General features: G+C 40.0%; 1 pseudogene; it reads right to left on the bottom strand.

The window, feature by feature from the left end:
- Window positions 1-2,604: 2,604 nt before the first annotated feature.
- LOC116205168 lies at window positions 2,605-6,581 on the bottom strand (annotated as a pseudogene).
- Between the last annotated feature and the right edge of the window lie 5,518 nt (window positions 6,582-12,099).

A 12,099-nucleotide genomic window follows, 5' to 3' on the forward strand; every position in this document is an offset into this window, starting at 1 on the left:
CGATGTCAAAACGGGCGAGTCAAGTGCGATCCTAAATCACGCGGTAAATAAACAAAATGGCAAGCCTAGCAAGCTAGAGTACCGAAAGGGCGTGTGGGATATAGGCCCGCACGTAATAGAACCCCCGAATTCGGAATTTTCAGTTCCGTATGACCATTGCCTTAGCATTTAGGTGTACCCCGTACCCCTAGACCAGGGCGACTCAACGGCTCTCGACCTACGGGTCGTAAACAGTAAGTGGCGACTCCTTCTCACGCGCGTCCGTCGCGCATCCCCACGGGAAGGTGGATACTCCAAAGCCGCGTTGCATAGGCATCGCGCATGCGTGCCCCAACGAGATTAGATTCGGGTGCGCACAATGCCGAGACAGCCAAACACCATCCCCCTATTGATGAAGCAAAGCAAATCGAAATCTTCCATGGAACCTTGAAAGGTGCGTATTACTTGCACCTCCTGGGGCACACCTCTTCCCTCTTCGACATGATAAAGTTTAACAAGAAGGTCAGCCTTGGGATCGAACTAGGAATAATCGATCATTCGGTCAAGATTGGAGACGGTGAATCCTTCGGGAAGACGACCACTACTGCAGCATCTTCCCACGCTAGGAAAGGCAAAGACATTACTGTCAATGTCATAAACTTGGGGCACCCCGGCCACCCGGCGACGCTCAGTTGGTTTACCTCCTAGAAGGCCACGGACGTCCCTACTTGGGAAGAGCTCACCAAGAAATTCATTTCCTAATACGACTACAACACAGTCATGGCCCTGTCCCTTCTTGAGTTCAGCGTCATGGAGATGCAGGAAGGGCAATCCTTCGAGGACTATGCCACCCATTGGCATGCTGAGGAAGCCAAACACCGTCCCCCTATTGATGAAGAGGGGCAAATCCAAATCTTCCATGGAACCCTTAAAGGTGTATATTACTCACACTTCCTAGGGCACACCTCTTCCTTCTCCAAGATGATAAAGGCCGCCAAGAAGGTCAGCCTCGGGATTAAACTGGGAAGAATTGACCATCTAATCAAGATCGGAGACGGTGAATCCTCCGAGAAGACGACCACTACTGCAGCATCTTCCTATGCCAAGAAAGGAAAAGACACTACTGTCAATGCCGTAAACTCGGGGCGGATTGACTTCATCTCATCTATTTCATAGCCCTTACATATTTGCTCTTCTTTAAGGTTAGTAGCAAATGTGGATGCACCAGCAACGACATATGAGGATGTAGCAGGAGTTGTGGATGTTCCATTTGCAGTACTTTCTTCCATCTCCTGTGCAGAGCTAAAAGTACCCGTAAACATGTTCTCCCTCTTAGCAGCAGTCCTGTCCTTGAACCTTCCTTTGCTCTTAGATCTTTTTTCTTAATGGATTTAGAGGTTGAATAGCTAGATTTCTCCTTTTACTTTCTCTTCGTTCTCTTCCCAAACTGTGTGCTTGCTTCACCTCCTTGCACTCCTCCTTCACCTCCTTCTACTCCTTCACCTCCACCTGATTCAACTCTTCCCTCATCAAACCCGTCTGAATTATTGTCCTCTGGTCCCAACTTACAACTGCTATCATCTATAGTGTCCTCTTCCTGATCACCTTCCTCTTCCTGATCACATTATTCTTCCTGATCACCTTCCTTTCCCCGGTGACCTTCCTCTTACATTCTCTTTCTCTCAAGCTCTCTAACCTCATCTAAGGCAAATTCTTATGGGACATCTACCACATTGTGCTCAAAGTATAAGTGAACCTCTCTATAGGGCTCAGTAACTTCTACAAGTATATTAAACAATAATCTTGCATCATAATCACTAGCTAGAGGTTCAAGCCCAACATCCAAATCACTAAACATTGGATTTTTTATATAAGTAGGCAGTGGGTTTGGTTCTATATGAGAGAGAACGAAACTGATCTTTCTCCAAGACGAAACAACATTGCGTCGCTCACGCTTTGAGGGAGTTATTTGAGAGAGAGAGAGAGAGAGAGAGCAAAGAGAGAGAGTGAGAGAGTGGGAGTTATGAGCGAGTGACGAGGGGAAGTGATTAAAGAAGGGACAAAGAAAAAGGAATAACTTAAGGCAATTTCAAATTTAAGCGAAAATTGAACAGTTACACAAAATGACGAAAGTGATGTAAATATTGTTTTTTGTCCAGTATTAACGATAGATTTGACAGAGGGATGAATTTAATGTTACCAAGAACCAAACTGATGTGACCAAGGACCAAACTGAATTGATGTGCCCAATGACTAAATTGATGTTCCAAAATATCGAATTGATGTGCCCAAGGATCGAATTGATGAGCCCAATGACGAAAATGATGTGACCAGGGATGAAAATGATATGATCAGGGACGAAAATGACGTGACCAGGGACGAAAAGGATATAACATTTTTCTCACAGACTTAACTGATTCAACTTGCTTAAGTCAGAGATGAAATTGCCAATTTACTCTCTCTTAAATGGTTTGTTTAGTTATTTCATACGAGGTAATAGTTGTTAGAACAACAGAGGCGTTTAATGTTCCTTCCATCTTATTTTTATTGATGTTTTTCTCATGCCATATGGAAAGCAAGATAAGATCACCGAAGATTTTCTAGTTATGAAAGAAAATATAGAAATTGGGAAATTCGAACGGCTGCTCATGTTTGATTTGTTTACAAGACCTTGGTATGTATGCCTCTCAGCATTTCATCACTCCAAACAAGGCACCAAGCCAAAGGAAATGGAATACACTTGTGAACAAAGAAATTACAACTTCATTCGCTTCATACCTATTGAACCCCACAACATCCAAGAGCTACATTACAATCGGCATAGGCTCAGGCATTGGCTATGCTCTTTGGTATGCTTACATCTCAAGAGATATAGTCAGAACGCGTTTCTTTGTCTAAACCTCCATGAAATTCTTTTGTATTTTATTTTCACCTGTACCTTCACTAATTTGGTAACCATTTCTTTACCCTGTAAAATTTGCAAAGAGGAATTTATCTTCAGGAGCCCCAGTTCGGGATGTTAGCCATCGCCTCATTTACCATTTTCACCAACGTCACCTGCCAGAGATTCAACTCAAGAGCTCAAGTTTGTGATCGGAGGAATCACCAAAATTTTCAAATGAAAACTATTGTTTCACTGCTTCTGCCCCGAAAACTTAGGATGCATTTTCTGGTTTTAGTCTCGTACATTCACAAAAAAGATATCAGGCTCTATGCTTTCATTGAGACATATTAGAAGGAAACAGACTTAAAAAAAATTGTCCTCTAAAGATTATACTGGTTGTATACCTAAGAAGATCACAATGAAGTCCTAGACTCCTAGAGAAGTTGGAGAAACGATACATACAACACTTTCGGGCACACCAGGTGGAGGCAGAGGAAGGTTTCTCGGAGGAGCAACTTGATCAAATGATCTCTTGTCAAACCTCCACTCTCCAATCTTTCCATAGGTTAACTCACCCTGATTAACAAAGCAGAAATAATAGACTCCGTGAGATCCAAAAGTCCATAAGAAGCTCTAACATTTTGGACCTTAACTATTAACAAAAACCAGCCAAAAAATGTACTCTTTTTACACAAATTCCTGCAATGCATATTACTAACAGTATAAAGATGTCTTGAGTGCATCAAACTTCATGACAAAATCCACGTTAAAAATAATTTTCATGCCAATCTTATAGGAGCATATACTCCAACCTGAAGACATTCATGAAACAAATGGGTTACATAGATTAATCATAAGAAATGCAAGAGATAACGAATAAGCTGGGAAAATATATTTACCAAACTTTCTCTTTTTGTCTTTCCTATGACATCAGAGAGCGACAAGAGGGCTCGGGCAAAGGGTTACCTTCATATTATAGTCACATCCGTAAGTGACTAAGTGTAATGAATTATGAACTTCTCCCCCAATTCTGTGTCCCAAGGAGGCTGTCACACGACATAAATTAGAAATATTTGCATCAGCTGATCAATGTTGCAATCATATCATGCCACATTAGAAGTACAATCAGAAAATTTAAGACATAAATTCCCATCAGTCTTAAAATGAAAAAGTAAAGATGCAAAATAATAAAAGATTGACAAACTAAAACCAAGAAAGACAAAGATGAAGGAAATGGAAAATGAAGTTATTGAAATGCCAGCTCAATACCCTAATGGGTAAATTTCAACGACATCCCCTACAACTTAGTAAATAATAGCCAACGACACCCCCTCGTTTTAAAATTAGCCATACACCACCCCTCCTTCCACAAATGTGGCATCAAGATTACTTAACAATCGCAACGTGGATGTTGTATCACCGTGCTCCATAAATGGATCCGATATATCCGATTTTAAGGAGCATAGTGACACAGCATCCACGTGGCGACGATTAAGCACGCTTGACAACACATTTGTGGAAGGAGGGGTGGTGTGTGGGTGATTCTGACAGGTGGGGGTATTGTTGGCTATTTACTAAATTTTAAGGGGTGTCGTCGAAATTTACCCTACTCTAATTCAAACTCTCTTCAATCTTCATGACAAGTAGGAGAAACAGTAACAGCAAAAGGAAGGACAGGATGAACCTGAATCATGAAATCCTTGTATAGAATGTTACCGACACCATGCAGAGCTGAAGATACAGCATAAGCATACCTATATAGATGGAAGGCACCAGATGAAGAAAACGTAAACCTGCAATTTAACCTCCAAAATCACAAAACCATCACAATGTACAGAAGAGATCTTACGTTTCAAGAACCCAACCAAAAGCTTTATCCGCTTCAGTATCCTTCTTCATTGCCAACGAAACATTCATCCATGTTGGAGCAATTTTCTTGAGAGACTCCTGAAATTGCCAAAGAAAAGTAAGAAATCAGAAGATCAGCAAATATAATTACAGTTTGTAATCCACACACAAACAAACCATTCCAACAATAACGGGGGAATTTCCGATTGGGTCAATGTTGGTTATTAGTCCTTTCTCCACAGGAAAGAACTTCCAGAGTGTACTCTCATACTTTTGAGCCTCAATATAGAAGAAAGGAAAGGCAGCTCCAAGCCCACCTCTTGATAAGTTCGGTATCGGCTTCAAAATAATATGATCGGGTTCTGCCATCAGTATGTAACTGGAGACAAAGCAAGAGCAGTCCACATATTCCAGCATAAGAAATTTCAAAATGCCAAATTATCTCAGCTTCTCGGATGAAACTCTAGGGAAATTCTAGGTGCATACTCTTCTTTAATCTCTGCTTGTTGGAGCCACTGCACGAACGCCCATGGTCTGTTCAGGACTATATAACCCTGAGAATGGGGAAAAGAAAATACTCAAAAATGGCAAAAAGTTCGATGGATAACAGTACATGACATCTAACTAGATTACAACCTTCAACATACAACATAAGACATACAAATCCAGAAGTACAGCAAATGATATTTAGCTTCAGCATCTCAGCAAAAACATATCTAGGCCAAATTTTTGCTTGGGACTGAACCAAAGAGCCCCAGAAAGGCAAGTAGCTTGAATTTTGTTTGTTCTCGGTGACAAATGGAAAAATGGCAGAAAATACTCCTCCTCGCTTGCAGCTACACCAATGCAAGGAGAAGATCAAATTTGCTGTGTAAAACAGCTTACTATGTTAGGTAGTCAAACATGTCAAATCCACAAAAATGGATCATTTCCTTGAGGAGAAGCTACAAATGTAGAGTCAAAATCACATCATTTTCCATCCTCTCCACTAATCTAAAACTTTACAGTCAAACTCAAAATGGTGCTTCTTCAGTTTCTTCCAATTCTTCAGAACTTCTATCTGGACCATCAGATGGTGCTCATCAACAACCATGTCACAGAGCTCCAGAACCTATCTTGTAACCATTATAACTCCGGCCAACTTGTCGGAAGTTATCAATTGCAGACAATTTACTAGCTATTCAACACCGCAGAAGTACCAAAATTGTCATGTTTCAACATTGATGAGGCACTGATGCCATCAGAGTCGACTGATTTTACCTTAACTCAGCAAACCCAGAAAGGAAAGAGAGGACAGGGTATAGAAAAGAAAAAAGATGGGAAAAAAATAAAATAAAAATAAAAAAGGCAGTGATGCCATCCATCAAAGTCAACTGATTCAAGGAAAAGAGGTGCAGAGAGCGAAACAGCCCAACTGAAGCTACTGACTGACCTGATCCATCCCAAGAGAGAGAGGCTCAGCAACGAAGGTGGGGATCTCGTCCATGAACTTGTCAGCCTTCCCAGAGTGCAGAATCCTCGTGAACCCGCCCATCTCCGAATTGGGACCGTCCCTGTGCTTCCTGAACCAGTAGTACATCACCCGGCACTGCCACGTGTTGTAGATGGAATCGGAAGCGGTCATCGCCGTGTGGAACAGCCTCTTCCGCTGCTGCTGCCCCCCGAACCGCCTGGATGACCTCTCGACCGGCATCTTGATGACCGGGTCCACCGAGATCTTTGACGGAGGGCTCGAGTTGGACGGGCCCGGGAGGTCGAGCTTCAGCGGGGCGTTGGCTGAGATGAGGATGTTGCAAGTGATGAGAGCCACCGAGAGGGTCACCAGTATGATGGAGTTCCTGTAAGAAAAATAAATTAACCGCAACAAAATTTAACGATAATTTGAATAGCAGAATGTTATAAAATTAAATGAATTTCACTAATATATAAATTTGAAAATTCAAATCGATACAATGACGAAACCGGAAGATCAGAAGACACGAGAAAGCCGAGTTATGTATTTCACGCAAATCCCTTGGAACAGATTTGTCCCCTTAGGGCGCGCTCGAGGTCACGTGGGCGTCTGTTTTCCAGGATAAAACGGCTTCGAGTGAAGCTAGCAGCACGAGCTATCCGCACCCTAGCGAACCAGAAAATGAAATTGAACACTCTCAATGAACTATGCAATTCTCTTCCTTTCTAAGAAATGAGAGGAGTTTTCAATTCTTATCCCTTTCGATCAATGTATACATCATATTTATAGAATTGATGATATCCTTTCAATTCCTTGCACCCGCTCAATTCATAACAATTGATGGTGTCTTTTCAATTCCTTGCACCCTTTCAATTCATAATTTCATTAATGAGAAACAATTTCTCATTCATCAATGCCATTATTTTCCAACAATTCCCCATATGAATGAAAATTATTTTTATTTTAAGTTATTGAGAGTGTTCAATAGTTGAACCCTGTATAGGATAGGTAGGTGTTACCACCCTTGAACCTTCCCTTATGAAATGCATGTACTTTACTAGCTGTCCAATAGACATGATGCCCTTGAACTGTCCTGCTATTTTGTGTAAAGATGACTCACGCCTCACATAGGAATCAACTAACTTCCTTTCGATTCTCATTGTTGTGTCCATTTTGGCCATGGAACACCATCCCGATTCTGCGAGAGTTTTTGAAAAATTAAATCCATAGAAATTCTCCTCTGAAGCGGCCCCACTTCTCTCTCACATAGGCGATTTCACATATCATTAAAGCAATTTAGATTGCTAGTCTTATCTGTTTATCACTGTTTCATCAAGGAACGGTTCAGGGATTTTCTCCCCCACAGTGATTTAATTTGGTTCTATAACTTGGTTGTCCCATTGAACCTAGATCTTGGGGTCTCTAGTTAGATAGATTGGGTGTCCGCTATAAAACCTATCCTCTAATGGACTTAAGACCCATTCCCTTTGACAACTTTTCAAACTGCTCTTACTTAACCCTTTAGTTAGCAGATCCGCTATATTATCCTTTGACTGCACGTAGTCAATAGAGATAATTCCAGTTGAGATCAGTTGTCTAATGGTATTATATCTATGACGTATATGTCTAAATTTACCATTATACATATTACTCTGTGCCTTTCAAATTGCCGTTTAACTGTTATAGTGGATACAAATTGGTAGTACAGGTTTTTCCCATTTAGGAATGTCCTCTAGAAAATGGCGCAGCCATTCAACTTCTTCTCCACATTTATCCGGAGTAACAAACTCAGATTCCATTGTGGATCTAGCGATAACAGTTTGTTTTGAGGACTTCCATGAAACTGTTGCACCTGCTAGTGTGAACACATATCCACTAGTGGATTTTGAATCCGTTATATCAAATATCCAGTTTGCATCACTATACCCCTTTAGGACAGCTGGATATCTAGTATAGTGCAGCCCGTAATCTCGAGTGTATCTAAGTTATCTGAGTACCCTGACAATTGCCTTCCAATGGTCCCTACTCGAATTACTCGTATATCTATTGAGTTTACTAACCGAGTATGCAATATCCGTCCTAGTATAACTCATTAGATACATCAGACTTCCAATGACCCGCTAGTATTCTAACTGAGAAATACTTTCTCTTATATTCTTTAATAGATGAAGATTATTATCTATTGGAATCTTTGAAATTTCAGAATCATTTTTGATAATTTTTTTTAGAATTTTATCTATGTAGTGTGACTGACTTCAAAATTAGTCCATCTAATGTTCTCATGATTTTAATTTCTAAAATCACATCAGCGAGTCCCATATCTTTTTTGTCAAATCTCGAATTCAACATATTCTTCGTAGATTTGATCATTCTATCATCACTACCAACAATGAGTATGTCATCCACATAGAGACATAAAATGACAACCATTTTTTGTCTCCTTAATATATACACATTTATCACACTTATTGATCTTAAATTCTTTAGAAATCATTGCATTATCGAATTTTTCGTGCCACTGTTTTGGCGCTTGATTCAACCCATACAATAATTTGACCAATTTATAGACTTTCTTTTCTTTTCCTGGAGCCACGAACCCCTCGGGTTGGTCCATATAGATTTCTTCATCTATATCTCCATTTAGGAAAGCTGTCTTCACATCCATTTCATGAATTTCCAAATTACGCAGTGCCGTAATTGTAAGTATCATCATAATGAAATTTATTCTCATCACAGGAGAATAAGTATCAAAATAGTCCAAGCCTTCATTTTGCTTGTATCCCTTAATTACAAGCCTGGCCTTGTACTTATCAATGGATTTATCTGCTTTCATTTTCCTTTTAAAGATCCATTTGGATCCTAAGGGTTTACAGCCAGTGGGGAGATTCACTAATTCCCAAGTGTGATTTCGCAGAATCGAATCAATTTCACTTTGGATTGCCTTCTTCCAGAGAGGTCCCTCAGAGGAATTCACTACTTCAGCATAGCTTTGTGGTTCCTTTTCTAACAAATATGTCATAAAATTATTCCCGAATGATTTTTCAATTCTAGCTCTTTTGCTGCATCTTGGTTCAATCTCTTGATTTGAACCCTGCCTTTCATGATCTACGTCATGAAGTCCATCATTCATAGTGTGTGAGGTTCGTTTCGATGATCTCGATGCCTCATTCAATTTACATAGAAATACATCTTCAAAGACCGATGCATTCCTTGATTCTATTATCGTGTTCTTGTGTATATCGGGAATCTTAGATTCATGCACAAGAAATCAATAAGTACTACTGTTATGTGCATAGCCAATAAAGATGTAGTCCACCGTCTTAGGACCGATCTTTACTTTCTTTGGTCTCGGAAGGACTACTTTTGCCAAGCACCCCCACACTCGCAAGTGATAGTAGGATGGTCTCCTACCTCTGAATAATTCATAAGGGGTCTTTTCCTCTTTCTTTTGAGGTACCTTATTTAATATGTAATTGCTTAACAATATTGTTTCGCCCCACATATTTTGAGGTAATCCAGAACTTAATAACATCGCATTCATCATGTCTTTCAACGTGCGATTTTTGCGTTCAGCAACACCATTCGATTGAGGTGAATAAGGTGCAATCACTTCGTGTATAATTCCGTGTTGTGCACAGAATTTCCCGAAAGGCATTACGTATTCGCTTCCTCTGTCACTCTTCAATCTCTTGATTTTCTTATTGAGTTGATTCTCAACTTCATTTTTATAGAGAACAAATTTCTCTATGGCATCTTTGCTTTTCAACAAATATACATAACAATATTTTGTACTATCATCGATAAAGGTAATAAAATAATTATTACCACCTCTTGTTGTTGCGAACTTTAAATCGCATACATCACTATGAATTAGATCAAGTGGCGCGGTGTTCCTTTCAATCGTTTGAAAGGGTGACCTTGTCAATTTTGTCTCAACACAAATTTCACATTTGTGCTGTGAATCTATTTGGAATGTAGGTATGTGATTCAAGTTAATTAATCTACGCAAAGTATTATAATTAACATGACCTAGTCTTCCATGCCACAAATTAGGAGGCTCAATCAAATACGCAGAAGAACCAGAATTCTTATTGATTATGGTCATTATATTGAGCTTAAAAAGCCCATCACATACATATCCATTTCCTACGTACATTCCAGACTTGGACAAAATAACTTTGTCTGACTCAAAAACCATTCTGAACCCATGCTTGTTCAGCAATGACCTAGAGACTAAATTCTTCTGAATCTCTAGTACATACAATACGTTGTTCAGAGTCAGCTCTTTGCATCCGTTCAGTTCATAACATTTGATGGTGTCCTTTCAATTCCTTGCACCCTTTCAATTCATAACCATTGATGGTGCCTATTCAATTCATAACAATTGATGGTGTCCTTTCAATTCCTTGCATCCTTTCAATTCATAATTTCATTAATGAGAAACAATTTCTCATTCATCAATGCCATTATTTTCCAACAGTTCCCACACCCCATTTGACTTATGCTCACTTCTCTTTCCCTCTCTCTATCTATGTGACTGTGATTGTGTATATGTTACGGATTGTTGAGAGAGGAGAGAACCGGAGGAAGGGGGAGGCGAGGTGGCTGGTGGGTTGTTTATAGAGTTGATAAGAAAGAAAAGTCGTCCTCGCTTTCTTACTTCGATTCAGTAGTGTAATTGGTGAGAAGATCTGACTTGACTCCCCTCCCCTTTCCCTTCTCTTCCCTTTCTTTCATTTAGGGGGCATTTATATGAGTGCATTTGATATGAAATAACTGGTGTGGATCAGTGTTATCAGAACCGGATCGGATATTAAACCGGTCGAGATATGGATTCATGAGTTTATGGGTTCAATCGAGATTCGAAGGGTCGGACCGTATGTTTAATTATAAAATAAATAAATATTTATTATTTTAAGAAAATAATATAAAATACAAGAAAATAATGAATTCACATGACAGGGAATGAAGAAAGGCAGAAGCTGCACACACTCCCTCCCTCGTAAAGCGCCCAATGTCTCCTCCCTTTTTAATTGATTAATCATTTATTTATAAAAGGAAAATTAATAAATAATTAAAAGGAAAAGGAAAAATCGGAAGTACAATTACAAATACCGAAGGAAATGCAGAAATCGACCAAAAAAAAAAACCCACTCATTTGCAGAGAGAGAGAGAGGGAGGGGGGAGGAGAGAGCAACTCCTTCCTCTTCTTCACAGTTGTTTCTTCCTTCTTCTTCAACCTCCTCTCAGGTGATTCTTTCTCTCGCCACTGTAATTCGAAGCTTTGCATGCCGGAATTAAATTGTGTTTGCCGATCCTTTTCGGCAAACTTTGTTTCTTGGCGGTTCGTTCGTTGCTCAGATTCGGCTAATTGGGAGAATGGTTTATGCACCTTCTCTCCCCCTGATTGCTGATGGTGTCCCTCTGCCGTTGAGGAATCCGCTCCCGAGTCGTCGCCCTGCTGCGTCTGGACAAGGAGAAGCCGAGAAGAGACAGAATCAGAAGAGGAAGCTCGAACTTGTTGCAATCTTGCGATGCTCGAAGGAGAAGACGAGTGATGACTGAACTAAACTGAAGAGTGGAGTTACAGTTTCAGTTTTCACCGTCAATTTCGATTTTGATTCAATTATGCTCTACTCATTTTCGAATTAGGGAGATTTCCTTTAAAAAATCTTGAACCCATCAACCGGCCGGTTCGAATGGGTTTATTTAAAAACTGCCCAATTTTTTGGGTTTACCGGTCTATTTATGCATTTTCGATTTTTAAGCTAATCGGACCGGACGTAGGGCCGATTTTCATTTCGACCGATCGAACCGCTCAGTCTGGTCCGGTTCTAATAACACCGGTGTGGATTACTGGAATCTGAATTAAATTTCCTTGGATTATCATATTTGGCTGTAACATATTATTAGTAATGTGAATCTTCAAGATAAC

This window comes from Punica granatum, chromosome 1 (genome assembly GCF_007655135.1).
Source record: "Punica granatum isolate Tunisia-2019 chromosome 1, ASM765513v2, whole genome shotgun sequence".
Lineage (NCBI taxonomy): Eukaryota > Viridiplantae > Streptophyta > Magnoliopsida > Myrtales > Lythraceae > Punica > Punica granatum.